Source organism: Nansenia antarctica (assembly GCF_963989245.1).
Source record: "Nansenia antarctica genome assembly, chromosome: 7".
Lineage (NCBI taxonomy): Eukaryota > Metazoa > Chordata > Actinopteri > Argentiniformes > Microstomatidae > Nansenia > Nansenia antarctica.
The window spans coordinates 59,979,879-59,994,770 of record NC_137677.1 but is presented as its reverse complement, the minus strand read 5'-3'; the positions used below and the strand labels follow the sequence as shown (position 1 = coordinate 59,994,770).

The window sequence follows — 14,892 nt, the reverse complement described above, 5'->3', positions numbered from 1 at the left end:
ACCTTTATTAATGTGATTGTCGTCATTGTCTTGATTGTACCACTCTTAGCATATCTAAAGAACACTGGACTGTTATGTTGGGATGAAAAAACTACTATTGGGTCTTAGCGTGGTTCGCTACATGCGCGTAGCGGCTAGCTAGAGGAACATAGGAGATGAATGTTTTTGTATTTATGCCAAGCCAGGGACATTGTTAGAAAGATAAGTGCCAAACCTGAAGCTGCTGCTCTGAGATAGAATAATATAAAAAGATGATGAGAAATAATAATAAATGATTAATCTTTTCATGAAAAATTCTCCTCATGTTTCTTTCGTTCGCTTCCTCCTGAGGCTGACGTGAAGGCCTCTCTCCGGCTTCCTGTGGCTCCTGGGCGCCGTTACAGGGACGGCTTCCCGCCTCTCACGTTATTAAGACCTGTGTGTTTCTGTTGTAGAGTAATAAAGCGGTGTGTTGTGTAAGAGAGGAGGAGGAGGTAGCAGCGCCGTGCTCCTGCCTATAGGATGTTCTCCTATAGGATAATTGATCCCTCAGGTACTCAGGCCTGCTGCCTTGGACCGTAATGATTTCTGACAGTAGTGAATGTGTCTCTCGATTCCCCCAATTCAGTTTCTGCTGGGTAACGTTATGTGACCAATAAATAATGAGAGCGTGGTTAGAGTGACTATAGTGAGAAATATACCGTTTCCTTTCACATGTCTGTATGTCTATCTGGTGTTACAACAGCTCACACCACAAACAACCAAAACAAAATCAAGAAACGAGTAGTGATTGTATTCATAACCTTGCGGAATATGCTGCCAACCTCTTCTTATGGGGTTATGATCAAGGAGTCTCACCAGGTAAATGTTTTTTTTTACATGAGATGTAAGGGAAAGGGCTCCAGAAAGTATATACAGAGATTGAAGAGGTCCAATTTGAGGACATTCTCCTGATAAGATGTATTCTTGATATATTTCTTTCTATAAAAATAACAAACTTAATTCTTCCTTCTTCTAGCATTATGACTGCCAATGGCCGTTGGTCCAAGCATAGATTACTTTTTCTTATGATGACTGTGGATTCACTTACTTAGACAAATGTATTGCCTCTATTGAACACTTTGGATAAAGGTCGTCTGCTAAATGCCAAAAATGTAAATGTAAATGTAAAACTCCCAACAGAGACCTGCTTGAACCAATGGATCTTATCTGTTATAAGAGGTGAAAATCATGTCCAATCCTCAGTCAGGTTTCTCTCAGGTATTCCCCGCTGAGCCTGGCCTGGTCTATTCTGTGAGTGAGATTAGGGGCAGGTTTCACCGCCTCAGATTGCCTGCACTAATCCCAGCATGGATAGCCTGCATTAACCTAAATAAACAGACAGGCCAAGATGTTAACGCCGCTCTAGCCACCATAGGCCCTGCCACCAACCAGCACTTTAAGGCGATGAGTCATGCTATACCGGGGTGTCTAAACCGTATCTGTGCCAAATCGGTCTGCCTGGCAACAAGGCTTTTATGGTTGGTGACACCATACACACCTGAACCTCACTCGAGGAGGCTGTGATTACTCACACTCACCAGCAGGGGGAGTGAGGAGGCAGAGTTATCACAAGCTTACTGAGCAGTGCACCAGTGCACGACTGCATGACTTCATGACTTTTAGTGTAAACACTAAAACATGGTGGAATGCTTTCCTTTATTCCCATGTCCCTTCAACTCTTATGATCCATCATTTATCATTTATTTGACAAGGCCAACTGGTTGATGGACCTGTTTTAATATCGGCTAGACGGCTACCATGACCACTACCAGCACCACCACACAAAAACTGCTGTAGGCCTACCAACAGAGTCATTTGAAAGATGTTGACACCACAATAGTTATGATGATAATGTGATTTATCATCAATTCTATGTTGTTGATGCCTCTGCTGCTGCTGCTGATGACGATAGTGACTGACGATGATGGTGGTGGTGGTGTTAGTGGAGGATGAGACAGAAATGTAGACTGACAAAATATGTAAACACATCAACAATATAGGGATGCTAGATCAGCAAGTCAAGATGAAAATAAATAAATTCAAGGTTGATATTAAAATATTTCCCCCCCAGTCTTTGTATATAGTATTATGTATGTTGGCAGTGGTGGTCCAATCAATGACTCCATATCTCTGTTATTTATGTCTCCGTGTCTGAAGATAGTCCCTTCACAGTGTTTTATTTGTATAGTATAGTATAGTGGATAGTGATAGCCTCTATTTATGTAAACCAGCTCTTTTCCCTTCTTGTTTTTAGTATTCTTTTTTTTTCCTAGCACCAGGGGAGCCCCCCCTCCCAAATGTCGTTGTTTGGTACCTGTACTATATTAATGACAATAAAGACCATTCATTCATTCATTCATTCAAAGTTTATTATGGGAACTTCTAATTATTATAATAATGTCCTCTCCGAATAATGGTGGGGGGGGGGCCGGACCGGAAGCTCGATATCTTCCTCTGCTCCCATTCGCTGTGAGGGATGGATGGGGGCGGGGCTTCCAACCGAACCAACAATAGCAGCAGGAACCATCCAAAACTGAAAAAGCTGACAATAATCAAGCTGTGTCCAGACCGCAACCAAAGTGGCAATATTAGTCAAATCGGTGTGTACTACTACAAAGATAGCGTCTGCAAAGCTGGAAGATCTACCTAGATCTACCTACCCCAAGCCAACCAACCAGACCAGGTATGTTTAATGTGAGTTAGCATAGCATCATTCACCTCAATCACGGCACGAGTTCCGCTAGCATTGTAGCATGGTCACACTTAGCCAGCGTAGCATGTTGCGATACGGTTCGGTTGTATGTATGTATGTATGTCAGCGAAACGTCAGTCAAGCACAGAAAACCTTTGTCCTGAAGTTGACAAGACATCAATACGTTGATCTGATCTCTGATCTCCCGTTGTTTAAGTCGGTGTGTGTGGCGCCTGATCTCATGAATCATGATGCGTTATTATAGCGATGGCATGATTATGGTGGTGGCTAAAGCTAAGCTGTCATCTGTCAACGTTGCAACGTTGGCAGTAAAGGTTGTCATGTGTGTCAGGTCAGGTGCATTGTTGTAGAAAGCGACGTTTCTTTCTTAATCCTAGGATGAGGCTCTGCTCCTTATAATGTCCTTAATGGTTTGCGCAGTTCATTTTTTAATTGAAATGATGAAAGAAAGTGGTGGTGTGCATTACTGCGCAGACTGCTTTAGTTTAGCTTTGTACGTCTAGCATCATCACTGCCTATTTCTGTGACACCCCCCACCCCCCCATGTGTTCTGTGACACCCCCCCACCCCCCCATGTGTTCTGTCGCTGTAGCGCTGACTTGGCATGCGGAGGAGCGGCGTCGTCCCACTCCGAGGTTACTGGAGTGCAAAGCTGGCCTGCCTGTCTGCCTGCCTGTCTGCCTGCCTGCCTGCCTGCCTGTCTGTCTGTCTGCCTGCCTGTCTGCCTGCCTGTCTGCCTGCCTGCCTGTCTGCCTGCCTGTCTGCCTGTCTGTCTGCCTGCCTGCCTGCCTGTCTGTCTGCCTGTCTGTCTGCCTGCCTGCCTGTCTGTCTGCCTGCCTGTCTGCCTGCCCGCCTGCCTGTCTGCCTGCCTGTCTGACGCGTCCCATTGCAGCCCCCTGTTTGTTTGAATGAATGAGTTCATTGAACATTTCCGTAACAAGTATTGTCATTAGTCCAAGGCGATGATTTCACACAGCAGCTGTCATTTGAGGACTTCCACATGATCTCAGCTGTGACCTTTTGCACTTGTATGCCCATGAACATGGTAGTTCTGAATCCCAGAGAGATTGGATCTTTCTTTCCCTTGTTTTGTGGATATTTATGACGGTTGGCATATTGGTCGTTAAATTGTCTTTTTTTTGATTGATTGATTGAAAACGTTATTAGAAGATTTGCAGAAGTAGGTACATGAAAGTACATATTACATACAAGGTCAACTAACAGGATAAAAACCCAAGAAAGCCACTGGCTTATTCAATTGGGGTCCTTGATACTCAATTAATCGTTACATGTAAGACAGACAAAAAACTAGTACTATCTACAAGATAATAATTTTAAATCTGCTTCATGGTTGATATTGAGACAAGAGTGCTGTTGTTGTTGTTGTTCCTGGCTGAAATGACCCACTTGATTTGTCCTTAAATAACTACCAGACAGTACTACATGCATATCAGGTACTCCGGTACATATCTGGTACTTCAAAGGTGTTCGAAGTAGACCAGTCATTTCCAGTTGTCAGAGGGGGCAGTGGGAGGGGACTAGCAGGCCTTGTAATCCTATTACCCCGTCGAGGTGAGTGGAGCGGAGAGGGATGGGGGTAGATGGAGAACTCTACTGCGTTGTGTCCTTGGGGTTGATTAGAAAGCAGGGTGAAAGGGAGAGACAGGACAGATAGGGCCTGGGCTATTCACTGTTTACTCAACAAACCCTAACAGCACTCAGGGACATTAAACACAGAACACACACAAGTCATATGACACTATTCAGACAGGCTCTAATGCCTGTCGTTATTCTGGTCCACTATTCATACAGCTGTAATGGCTATATTTGTGCTGGTAAAGGTTGTCATGTTAAGTGAGAGGAGTGGATTTATGGTCTACTCTATATATACCCTATTCAATTGTATGGGCATTTTTTTGTACAGTAATGTCATTGTGCATGTGGGGCACGGCAAGTTTATTTGTATAGCACATTTCATACAACAGGGGCAATTCAAAGTGCTTTACATACAGCATTAAAAATAAATAAATACAGCAAGAGGAGAATAGTAAGGAAATAAAAATTACAAGAATATATAGATATATAGAGAGAATAAATAGATAAACATTTAACAAGATACAGATGTGAGAAGTAAATGGATAAAACATTTAATAAGATAATGGATAAAAAGACATCAATGAAAGTGTTAGGCCTAGTGACTTAATCATAGCAGCTGCAAAACATTAAGGTTTTTAGCTTAGTTTTAAATATTTAGGGGTTTGGGCCTGTTTGATTTCTTCAGGGAGTTTGTTCCAGGACGGTAGAGTAGAGGCTTCACTGTGTCACTCTTTGAAAGGTTGGCTGGTTAGTCTCTGTTGACCTTAGGGGCCTTGCTGGAATATAGGGTGGGATGAGATCGGATATGTATTTTGGTCCAAGACCATTTTGTGATGTGTAATTAGGAGTACTTTGAATTACATTCTCTGACACACTGGTAGCCAGTGTAGAGATCTCAGGATTGGTGTAATGTGTGTCATTGAGAGGGACAGTCTCTGCCGCTGTCTTGAATGTGGTGGGTAGGCACACACACACACACACACACACACACACACACACACACACACACACAGATAAGATGATAGATAGTGTGATTAGCTAATAGGGCCCATCTTAGCTTGCGCCCTCTTCACTCCAGTCTCAGGTGGGTCTGGTGTTGTGCTCAGCCAGGGTCAGCGCTCTGAAATGTCAGTTTGCTGCCCAAGAACGTTTAATCACCAGAGCGTAGCCACGTTCATCTCTTTAAACACCCCCCCCCCAACCCTAATTAAAAAGCAAACTAAGGGTTTTTAGTTCTAATGAGCCTGGACTTTATCACCCCCTCCGAGCCACCCCCCCCTCCCTCTCCACCTCCAGCCATCCCCTTACACCCCCCCCCCCCCCCCCCCCACAGCCCACCGCCGCCATGCTGCCTCCAAGCCACCCTCCCCTCCCTCTCCACCTCCAGCCATACCCCCCCCACAGCCCACCGCCGCCATGCTGGTTCTGCTGACCGCAGTCAGATGAGGTTCCTCTTAGATCTTTGAGATCCTTATCAGTCATCTCAGTTCAGCTTAGAACTATGGCTACATTCTATACGAGTCCGCAGGGAAGCCCTATATGATACGCAGAGAGAGACGCTAACTGCAGCCAAGGCCCATTAGTAGTAGTATGCTCCTTAAAGGCCATGGATGGATGAGTCTCGCTGCTGAGTTATGCAAACCCAATGAACAGACAGGCAATTACCACCATTAGTGGACAACTGTGTGTGTGTGTGTGTGTGTGTGTGTGTGTGTTTGTATGGGCAATGAGTCTTCTTGGCACTAGGCCTATGTTTAGGATGGAGCTATTTTTCATCTATGCTGCTATCCTTCAACGACCTTCGTTTGTCCAACCGTCACAATGTGTTGTCATCATCTCCTCTCACTCTCACCCAGAGGGAAGCCGGAGGGTTGTACACTTGCTTGTGACCTCTAACCCGTAGCCCTAACATCCATCAGTGGAGGCTTGGTGGGCTATTTCGGTCTCTTTCCCCTCTTTGCTTGTATGAACCACGTTTGTCTGTCCGGAGGGCCTTTGTTAGCTTAGCTTCTAGCCTGCTGTGCCCTCTGCTTATGAATCTACTTGTGTGTGTGCTTAAAACAGCGTAGTTGGGTGATTTTATTAAGCACACCGATGCCTTCGGAGAACAATAACAGACCACCACAGACAGAAAAGACTCGCAAATTAAGTAAAGATATTAAAGCCATTATCCTAGCCAAATAAATACAAGAAATACACAATTAAAGGATAATCATTTATGGATTTTTGGTGAATTTGGGCCCAATCCTATTTCCATTTTTTACCCCCACCCCTCGGAGTGCCACTCGCTTTTTCGGCTTCTCCCTCGGAAGAGAGTCACAAGGGTAGTGGTTGAAAATCTTCCACTATGAAATGGGACAACCCTTCAAGTCCCAGTAGTGTTACGTCATCAGTAGTATCATAGAAAAGCATTGACGCTCACGATTTGTTCACAACTTAAGTTTCACGCCATCAATCGATCAAACAAGTCATCAAATAAAAAAGAACAATGCTTCATTATCAGGCCAGTTCACGACAGAATAACGGTGCTCTGTAGGCTAGCAACTAGGGGTGTAACGGATCGCCCTCCACGGTTCGGAACGCATGTGTACCGCGGATCAATAGCAAAATCGTTTTTTTGTTTGTTTTTTTTTCGTTTTTTTCTTTCCTAACACCAGGGGAGCCACCCCTCCTAAATTTCGTTGTTTGGTACCTGTACTGTAGCAATGACAATAAAGACCATTCATTCATTCAAATGTAACCGGTAGAAAAACAATCATGTGCGCTTTATTCTCACTCTCTGCATGTGTACTGAGTTGACAACAACATTCATTCACTCATCTCTGTCCCAATTATATCACGTCATATCACCCGCTAAGCAGCCTGGGTGATTGTGTAAACACACAAAAAAAGTACTCTGTTACTTTGCAGCAGTGATGTTATATATATGTTGTTATATATAGATGTGATATATATATCAGTTTTGACATCTTGAATGTTGTTTTTTTGTTTCACACATTAAAAGAGGTGTTTTTACAGAATTCAAGGAAAATGTTGTTTTTATTAAAAAAAATATATGTTTTGTGTTGATCCGAAAAATGATCCGATCCGTGACTCAAAATCCGTGACACGATCCGATCCGTGAGTTAGGTGATCCGTTACACCCCTACTAGCAACCCGTGTTCCTTCCCTGCCAGTCTGCACTGATTTTAGAGGAGCGCTAACAAGTGCAACAACTTCGCGGCTGAACTTTAGTAAAATTTCTGCTGTCATATGCCATCAAAGGGAGTAATGCGAAATGGAAATAATGTAAAAATGCGGGACTATCATGTACAAATCAGCCTTAAAACATTGTTGTAATGTTAGATAAATAGCTACTAGAGACATCTGCTTAATAGCTAATAGGTAAGATAATTCAATGGCTTTCATAATTGTAAAAAATCTTTATTAATTAATAAAATAAGTACATTTGGCGTTTTCTCTTCCTGCTTGTTTTGCTCCTTCCACTCTCGTGACTATGATTTGCAATGCATTCTGGGATTTCATAAGTGTTTTGGCTCTCTTCAGGGTCTGGTCCTTAAAAACCTACATTTGGGGAGCTATGTAGCCCTACCACTTGGCCCTACCCCTACATGAAAACAAGAATTCAGACACCCCTACCGTACACGTAAACGCGCAAAACGGAGGGGGAGGGCTAAAATGGCGGACCAAGGTGGTGAAATGGGATTGGGCCAAAGTCACCTGTGGCACTCAATGAGTTAATGGAGAACCCTGCCCCCTTTTTTTAAATTGATGCAAATGCCAAGTGACTTATCCAGGGTGTCTTTACCTGGCTAATCAGTGCTAATCTGATCCACTGTGGATTAGGACGAGGGGGGGGCAAGTACGATACTGCTGCTTACTTGCTTGTACCTCTCTATACCTCGGTCTCGTTAGCTCGGTCCTGTCAGAGTCTGGAGTGAACTAACAGTGGTGGACGCTTCCCTCAGGTTTTTAACCATTTTAGAGTGCCAGGGTCAACCTGGGACCCCGATCTCCATCTTCTGTCACCCTGAGCGGAAGTTTCACATTCCGGTTTTCATTGGGAGCTCCTCCTACTCCTCCTTGGCTTTCACTGGTGGGATCCGGTTGTGTTCTTCTCGCCGGCATCATCATCCTAATCTCCTTCATACCTTTCTGCGGGATTACCATGTGGGTGCTGTAGGACGGGCTGTGACCGGCTTTTCGCTGTCCTTCGAACGCCGTCTTTTGATTTGATATATTTTCTTCGTGGGTCGTCGTTGGTGGGATCTACTAAAGAAGGCCAAGATGCTGAACCAGAGTGCAGTGATGGTCTTCACCGGCCTATGTGGGGCGTTAGTGGTCATGGCTATGGCCTACTACGTCTACTGGTGAGTTGACTGGGTGGAGGAGGGGGGGGGGGGGGGGGGGGGTTGGCCGGTGGCCAGGGGTCGTTCCGCTTCACTTCTGGTAGAGGTCAGGCAATGGGACTGGGGGGGCCCTGTTCACATTCTTTCCAAACGTTGTCCTTTCTTTCTCCTTTCCTCTTGAGGAAACCACTGACCTAACGTGTTTGGACTGGTCAATGCTACAGGCTAGTTTGACGGGGTTTGTGAAATGGCCGCTTTAATAGGCTTATCCTTCACTCCTCCTCCTGACCATACTGGTTAGGCTTGTTTTTGAATTGTGTACCGGAGTACCTTTAACAACTTTTTCTTAGGCCTTTATAAGGCTCCGTTCTGGGTGTCAATATGTCAGTTGGTGTGGACCAAACATGGTGTTTCATTGGCCAAACCCAACAACCCTTGTGTAACTGTGAACCCGGCTGTGTCCAGGTGATCGAGGTAGGGGTAGCTGTTCCCTCCTGTAAGATAAGCAGCTTTAACCTGGTGTCTCTAATCCCTATACCAGACTGTGTTGCTGGGTTACAGGTGGGCCTCCATCCCTAATAATGATGTATGCCATTTAGCTGACGCTTTTATGCAACGGGACTTGCATTGCAGTGAGTGAGTGCATGCATTTCAGTATGTATGGTCCCAGCGGGAACTGAACAAACAACCTAAGCACTGTTAGCAGTTAGCACCATGCTCTACCAACTGAGCCACAGAGGAGCACCAGGCTCCTTCACTAGCCTCCTTCCCTAGGCTGTCTCCCTAGGCTGTCTCCCTACTCCTTCACTAGTCTCCTTCACTAGCCTCCTTCACTAGCCTCCTTCACTCATCTCCTTCACTAGTGTCCTACACTAGATCCTTCACTAGTCTCCTTCACTAGACACCTTCACTAGTTTCCTTCACTAGTGTCCTTCACTAGTTTCCTTCACTAGTTTCCTTCACTAGTGTCCTTCACTAGTGTCCTTCACTAGTGTCCTTCACTAGTCTCCTTCACTAGTGTCCTTCACTAGTCTTCTTCACTAGACTCCTTCACTACTCTCCTTCACTAGACTCCTTCACTCATCTTCTTCACCCCCTCCTTCACTAGTGTCCTTCACTAGTCTCCTTCACTAGTCTCCTTCACAAGTCTCCTTCACTAGTGTCCTTCACTAGGCTCCTTCCCTAGACTCCTTCACTCTCTCCTTCACTAGTCTCCTTCACTCTCTCCTTCACTAGTCTCCTTCACAAGTCTCCTTCCCTAGTCTCCTTCACTAGACCCCTTCACTAGACTCCTTCACTAGAGTCCTTCACTAGTCTCCTTCACTAGTCTCCCTCCCTAATGTTCCTCATGCTCCCGGGGGTAGCAGCAGTTCAGAAATGCAGTCCCACTGGTGCTTGTTGCCATAGCAGTTGATGATGTTTGAATGTCTTCAGTCAGTCTCCAAGGAGACGGGTAGACTCATATGGGAACCTTCTCTCTCTCTTTCACCTGTGTGTTCTTCCCTCAGAACTTCGGGGAGGTGTTATTGAGAAAATGCTTTAGAGATTGGACCTCAGAGAGAACCTACAGTGGGGAAAAGGGGTATCAGGAAGAAATGCTCTTGTCAGCCGAGTCGTAACTGTGTGCCTGTGTAGGAGGGAGAGGGAGAATGTTGGGGGAACAAGGTGTACTCCATGTGGGAAAACTAGGGTTAAGGTTAGGGTTAAGGTTAGGGGTAGGGGTAGGGTTAGGGTTAGGGTTAGGGTTAGGATTAGGGTTAGGGTTAGTCGACGTAGCACCTAACCCTTAACCCTAGTTTTCCCCACATGTACCGTCTTCCCACATGTACCGTAACATATATTTTTTTTTCTTCTTGTCACCCTATTTTCTTGTTGTTGTTTGTGGTCTGAGTTGCTGTAACGCCTGAATTTCCCCTTCGGAGGTCAAACTATCTCTCTCTCTCTCTCTCTGTCTTGTGGAAAGAGGGACAGAAACGGAACGAGGAAACACAGGAGAAGCTCATGGTGCAGTTAAGCATACCCAATAGACAGTGTCACACTTGTGTCTGTTACTATGGTTACTCCTTGACCACCATATGTTCCTCCTCCGGTGACGTGGACACTAGGCAGATGTCTTTCAGGACTCAGGTCCCGTGTGAAACAATTGGTCATTAAAGAAATTGATTTTTGGACACACTTTCGCTATGCGAAGTGCACCGATGCACACACTCAAACCACTTTAGTGCAGTGAGTTGGAAAGAAAATGTAATTGATCCTCCAATGGTCACGCTTGAACAAGGGGCTGTGTGTGTGTGTGTGTGTGTGTGTGTGTGTGTGTGTGTGTGTGTGTGTGTGTGTGTCTGTGTCTGTGTGTGTGTGTAACCCTATCCTTCGGTCTCTTTTTGGAGGCTGTCAGTCTGTTGCGTCCCTTTGAAGGTGTGGCAGCCATATTGGGAGCTGGCACCTGTGTACGAGAGGTTACCCAGACAGCTGTCACTCTCGCTCGCTAATGCAGTAGGTCTAGAGGCTATATCTGGCTGATTAATCCAGATGATTACCGCCTTTGTGTCTCCTTTTGTACCTCCAGTCCACTGTCCTGTGAAGTGTGACTGTTCTACCCTCTACCTGTGTGACCTGGCATCATAAAGCACTGTTCTACCCTCTACCTGTGTGACCTGGCTAGGGCTGTTACGATTATTCGACGTCGTCGACGTCATCGACTACGTCAATACGTCGGTTAGCGTAATATGCGTCGGTTAGTCGTAAATAAACAAAATGGCGTTTTTGTTTTTTTTTGTTTTTTGTTTTTTTACCTTTATTTTACCAGGCGAGACAATTAAGTGTATGAGTGAAAAATGGATAGCTACTAGCTAATGTTACACAAGCAATGTAGCTCACCACAGTTCGTATGTCTTGTCTTCTGGTGTTAGTAACGTTAGCTATGTAGCTGGCTAGCTACGGTAGCCTATTGTCATTGTGGTGCGAGCACCTACTGTACGTTATCTAGCTCGTAGCTCGCATGCTACGTTAGCATCAATTTAGCTAATCATAACATAGCAGCGAGAGTAACGTTAGCTAGCTATGTGTTGTGGTGATGGACAGACTTCTAAATGGCCATGTTGGCATTCAAGTTGGCTAAACATAGCAGTGAGGTGGAGACAAATACGTTTTTTTGTTAGTTTTTTTTTAACAGTACAAAAATTATCGTTAGACTTATCAATAAATTAGTCGTTAGACTAACCGAATAATCGATAAAATAATCGCTAGATTAATCGTTAGAAAAATAGTCGTTTGGGACAGCACTAGACCTGGCATCATAAAGCACTGTTCTACCCTCTACCTGTGACCTGCCCTCAGGGGTGGCAACTGGAGGAAGTGTCTGATACTCTTCCTCATTCCATGCAATGCCTTACAATGAATAGCCTGTCCTCCGATTTCTACCTCCACCAGCCTCCCCTGCCTGGCATAGCCTTTGTGCCCTTGTAGTGTCATCTGATGAAGTCATTACACTCTCACTGTAAACTATAGCCTGCTAGCTAGGGAAGTGGGTGAAGGGTGTCCGTGTTGTCATTGTTGACTCACACAAGCCTGGGAGCCCATTGAGAATTTGAGACACAGTTACCCAATCTGAATTCAACCTTTAGCCCAGTTAAAGACTGGTAAAACAACAAAGAAAGGAATCGGATGGGGCTCATTGTAGGCTAATGATTGGAATAAGGAAAGATTTCAAACATGGGTGTATGATGTACCATTCCTCATTCCATGCATTGCGGTGAGTCGGTCCTCCGATTTCTACCTCCACCAGCCTCCCCTGGTCCTACCCTTAAAAAGAGCTAGACACTTCTCCTAGATCTGATGTGTGTAAGGTCTTACCATCCCACTACTCCTGAACTCCCAACATTCAACCACTGCCAGTTGACAGCTCTACTGTCTTGCTGTATTTGTTTGTTTATGGTTTTGCTTTCTTGGCGCTGTGATGGCGACAGATGGTGTGGATTACAACGCTAACATTGTTGCTACAATATAATAATACATGCCATTTAACTGATGCTTTTATACAAAGCCACTTAAATACTTTCCCACAAGTCCTCCGTGGGAAAAATTAAAAAAAGATTTTTTTAAATTATAAAATCTCTCTATATATATGTTACGGTACATGTGGGAAAACTAGGGTTAGGGTTAGGTGCTAGGGTGCTATGGTTAAGGTTAGGGTTAGGTTTGGGGGGTAGGGATAGGATTATGGTTAGGGTTAGACATGCCAAGTCGACGTAGCACCTAACCCTAACCCTAGTTTTCCCACATGTACCGTAACATATATAAATAATCAGAATGGTGTAGGCTAAATCTCCACTTTCTGGAGATTTATCTCTGGAGCTATTTCTGCTTACACCTGACCCTCATCTGTCCTATAAGATCTAGGCTACAAGTAGGGATGCTCCGATCTGGATTTTTGGGGCCGATACCGATCACCGATTTTTATCCTCAAGATCTACCGATACCGATACCGATTTTTTTTTTAAATACATAACTGTAGGCCTACTGACTGGATAGCCTACATATTTTTTGCTTTTTAGACAAAAGTTTTGATCCATTAGGCACCAAGCAAACGCAGACCCATTTTTATGGCATAGTAAAAGTCTGGCCTATCACCCAGTTAGGGCCTGAAGCCCAAGTCAGTCGATATGGCTGTATAAAAGACATCATAAACGTGGCCTTCATGGTTTACATGCTGTTACGTCCTCCTATGTTTTCTGTTCAGTTATCTGTCTTCCCCAGGAGGGAAAAAAAAAAAAAAAAAAAACGGTTTTTGCGATCGGCCATTTTTGCCGATCACCGATCGAGTCATTTGGAGTGAAATCGGCCGATTTAAATCGGTGGCCGATAAATCGGAGCATCCCTACTACCAGGTGGCTGCCCTCAGGGTGGATTTCAGACTTGGCAACAATGAAATGTCTAGGGATTGGTGCTTGAGTTGCTTTGGGGACAGAGGCCTAAATGACTTGACTATGAGTGAGTTCCCTGTAACAGTACCCCATCTCTTGCTCTCTCTCTCTCTCGCTTTCTCTGGGGTCATGCTTGAAATCTGAGGCGTGTGTGTGTGCGTCAGTCATAATGAGACGGGGGGGGGGGGGGGAGGGGGTCCCCCCAGGGTCAGCCCTCAGCAGGTGGTGTCACTTGACGAGTTGACACCTCATTACCTGGAGAAAACACACACACACACACACACCTGGAGAAAATGGCGGCCCACACTAAGGCACCTGACCTACGAGGGCAAGGGCCAGCTTTGATGTGAATAAGCGTCCTGAGTCGTCCCTGGATGCAGTTACGTAAACTATCCACTAGGGGCAGACTTCCGCAGCTGAAGTACAGATAGGTAGGTACTTTATTGATCCCTGAGGGGAAATTAAAGCTCACATCACAACAACAACAAAATCGTGTCTCCATGCCTTTGCATGCATGTATGTATTTCTTTGGTATTGAGCAGCAGGTCCAGGCTGATGTTTTGGGGCCTGACATTGTGGTGTTCTCGACAGGATTATACTGATGGTATGTCTGGTGTTAGATACTAATAACAGGACTCTTACCCAATCAAATCTGCCCAGAGCAGACACACACACACGTACTGATGGCCTCTGGTTTTGGCATAGATTACACTTTCTTGACTGATGGATAGACGATTCACTTACTTAGACAAATGTATTTGTTGTAAGTTGCTTTGGATAAAGCCGTCTGTCAAGTGCTAAAAATGTAAAATAATAATAATAATAGAACAGGTGGAAGCCTGGGACCTTGCTAGTTGTTGTAAATGTAAATGGGCTGACTTATATAGCGCCTTTATCCAAAGCGCTTTACAACAGCCTCTCATTTACCCATTCACACACACATTCACACACCAATGGCGGCAAGCTACCATGCAAGGCGCCGGCCGCTCATTGGGAGCAATTTGGGGTTCAGTGTCTTGCCCAAGGACACTTCGACATGTGGCCAGCCGGGGCTCGAACCCCCGATCTGCCGACCTTGCGATCATTAGACTGTGGCCCTACCTCCTGAGCCACAGCCGCCCTTGTTGGGGATGGGACATAGTTCACAGCGTGCGTAAGTGTCGTGTGTGCTCAACTTCCTCGGGTGAGATGTTGTCATCGTCGGCCCTGTGGTATTTTGACAGGCATCAGAGAGGAGCTATGAAAGCCGTGTCGCGGTGACCCCCTCAGACTCCCTACTCAGGGCTGTTGC

General features: G+C 45.2%; 1 protein-coding gene across 1 annotated transcript in view; it reads left to right on the top strand.

Moving 5' to 3' along the window:
* Positions 1–2,554: 2,554 nt before the first annotated feature.
* LOC308161619 (1-acyl-sn-glycerol-3-phosphate acyltransferase gamma-like) overlaps positions 2,555–14,892 on the top strand; it is a 24,943-nt gene continuing 12,605 nt past the window's right edge. The window contains exon 1 of the mRNA XM_080535662.1: positions 2,555–2,704. The gene's annotated coding sequence lies outside the window, so the exon portion shown is untranslated. The remainder of the gene's footprint in view (positions 2,705–14,892) is intronic.